This window comes from Cherax quadricarinatus, chromosome 4 (assembly GCF_038502225.1).
Source record: "Cherax quadricarinatus isolate ZL_2023a chromosome 4, ASM3850222v1, whole genome shotgun sequence".
In the NCBI taxonomy this organism is placed as follows: Eukaryota; Metazoa; Arthropoda; class Malacostraca; order Decapoda; family Parastacidae; genus Cherax; species Cherax quadricarinatus.
The window spans coordinates 27,871,374-27,874,545 of NC_091295.1; the positions used below are offsets into that span (position 1 = coordinate 27,871,374).

At 38.8% G+C, this 3,172-nt stretch overlaps 1 protein-coding gene across 1 annotated transcript in view; it reads right to left on the reverse strand.

The window, feature by feature from the left end:
- Positions 1-3,172, reverse strand: part of LOC138854503 (uncharacterized) — a 14,346-nt gene that overhangs the window by 9,110 nt on the left and 2,064 nt on the right. The gene's annotated exons all lie outside the window — the stretch shown is intronic.

Genomic DNA, 3,172 nt, shown 5'->3' on the forward strand with positions numbered 1-3,172 from the left:
CAAATATGCAATGAGAAAATATAAAATTCAGATTAATTTTCAATGAAAGTAAATTACATTTGGAATCTTTTGTTTTCACACACAATAATAACAACAACAACAACAACAACAACAACAACAACAACAACAATAACAACAACAACAACAACAACAACAACAACAACAACAACAACAACAACAACAACAACAACAACAACAACAATAATAATAATAATAATAATAATAATAATAATAATAATAATAATAATAATGAGACACATTACAGAAGAAGGAACTATGCAGAGATGAGAGGTTTTTCTAAGAGAACTTCCAGGGTATATGGAATTGACTGGAGAGAAGCCACAAGATGCTGGAGGGCCTCGCCAGAAAGTGCCTGGGGACAACAGCAAGGTTTACACTTAACAGGAGGTGTGAGAAATAAAGACACAGAGAGAGTCCTTGGTTTAACCAGAGCAGCAGAGAGGCCAAAGGAAGGTGCAAAAGAGCATGGAAAAGTACAGAACACATAGAACCAGGTAAAAGGCTGAGGTAAGGGGGAAGAGTATTCAAAATAGATGATAGAGAAGTTCAAATTCAAATTCAAATTTATATGTTTTTTTGCATAGTTTATAATGTATGACTGACATGTTATAAGGAGTCTATTTCCATGCATAGTTTACAATGTGTAATTACAATATTGATTTGCTAAGTGCAAAAAAAACCACTATCATGCCGAGGCATTTCGGGCAGATGAATTAAGCAGAAGATTTAAGAAGGTATTCATTGAGGAAAATGGGATGGTGTCAGAATGCAGGAACGAAAGGGCTACTCAGCATACATTAAATAGAACTCATATATCAAGGAGGAAGTAATGAAACTACTAAAAATGTTAGACAGAAAAGCCGTGGGGCCCTGAGGCATATCACCATGGATACTGAAGGAGGGAACAAATGTGCATGACCCTATAGCAGTGCTCTACATGTCTCTAGAGATGGGAAATCTAACGGAGAACAGACGAGAGGCACTGAATTACAGGCCAGTATCACTGACATGTATACTATCCAAAGTATTAGAAGAGATTATCAGGAAAAGACTAGTTGAGCACCTAGAAAAGTGGCACTTTTTTGTAGAAAACCAGCATAGATTTAGGGAAAGTAAGTCTTGCCTCACTAACCTGTTGGAGTTCTATAACAACATAATAGAAGAAAGTAAGAAAGACAAGAATGGGTAGAGTGAAGCCTTTTTAACTGAAGGAAAGCATTTGACACTGTACCACACCAGAGATTGAGTCACAAATAAGAAGAGCAAGAAGGATTACGAGGTCAAGTTCTACACTGGATCAAGGAATATCTAATGAACGGAACGGAAGACATAGGGGTAATCGTAAAGACAGATGTTTCGGGATGGAAAAGTGTAATAAGTGGGGGGTTCCCAAGAATCAATTCCAGGACCCTTACTTTCCTTAATATACATAAATAGCCTGCCAGAGGGGATCCACTCAAGTTTCATCCCTTGATGATGATGTAAAATTAATAAATGGATGAGTACTGTGGAAAATTTTTTATTTTCCGAAACTATAGTGCCTAATAGGTGTTTAATGTGTCTATATGGGTCAAAAATGTATTTGAAAATAGAGTAGAACCCAGAGTTCCCTTTGCGCATGCGCGGATGTGCGGGGGGAGGCGGCGGGTTTGTTTTGAATGTGGTGAGGAGGCTGGAAAGCATGGAACCACGAAATTGGCATTCACGGCGGCCTAAAGATTAATATAGGCCTCATTTCATAATAGGAAGTGTCGTAACTGTTCCTGGTGGAGAGTGAGGGAACATGATTTACGGGACCACGGTAATAAAGTGGAAAAAGGAGTGAATAAGGGTAGGACCGGGTGACGGGCGCATCACTATGGACTGTGTCCTGGGAAAAATTACCCTTGGTTTGATCATCACTCATCGGTCTCAGATCTTAATGGAGTGATCTCTAATGTGTATAATAATTATGAGAGGTTAAATCGTCTTGTGAATAGTAATGTAATTAGTGATAATAACATTGAGTTAAGAGAATGCGTGAAGTGAAATAAGTCGTTTTGCTCCGAGTGAACACGTTAGACCTCGTTGTTCCCGAGACGAGGAAAGTGAAGCTCCTTGAGTCACGACTTTTAAAGCGGGACAAACCAACGGATACCTCGTCCTGCTGGAATGAGAACCGTGTCGGTGTAGCAGGACATCGAAAATGAGATGGTGAATGGAGGAAATAAGGAGTATCAATCACCCACAGTTAAGTAACCCTTCTAGTTATAACAAACTTATGCTGGCCAGTTGTGTTATGTTGTAATTAGATAGGTTACGAGTGATCCAGCTACATCAAGTGACCACCAGAGAACATCTGGTAAGTGGTGGGATTATGTACAAATGTTTTCCTTGATGGATGTATCCAGGTGTATCCCCCCCCCTTCATTCAGCTAAACTAATATAATCTATACAGTCCACAATTAATTAGTAGCACCGTACTTGTGGGTGCTATCCAATCCATACTGGTCTCGGATAGATATGGATAAGATTGTGAGGTCGAGGGGACCACTTGCCGCGACCAGGGGTGGTTAAGTTTTCTCACATGTCTACACGGGGTGACTACGGTAAACAATATGATTGTCTCCCAATGAGATTACTGGTATGTATATAATGTTGAGGTACATACAGGTAAGCATCCTAGAAAATTTTCCATATCTGCCCGCTGGTCCTTCGTGAACCGGATGCAATCAGTGAAAAAATTAATTGAATTAATTACTTAATAATTAAGTGACTGATTGAAGGAAGTGGATGTAGGGTGCACAAGTTTAATCGATCGTGTGATGGATGATAATTAGCCCAATTAATTGCTAGCACATGTGTGGCTAGGATTTATACAAGAGTAAAGTGCAAGAATTACTCTTATAAGGCGCCTACTTAAGTTGTATAATCAGTGATTAATAATTCCCTAACCATGACTGGATCTAATGGAGTTAATGTGGCTGACAAGTCCGTGAATTTTAGAGTAATGAAAGCATCATTACAGGCTATTAAAAGCCATGTGACGAAGGCATTTGATTTAGTGAATCAAAGAACCGTGAACCCTAATGAATTAAAGTTATATTTAGATGCTTTAGAGAGTAGATTTGATTGGTACAAATTGTGGTTTAAAGACTGTGAAAGAGATCTG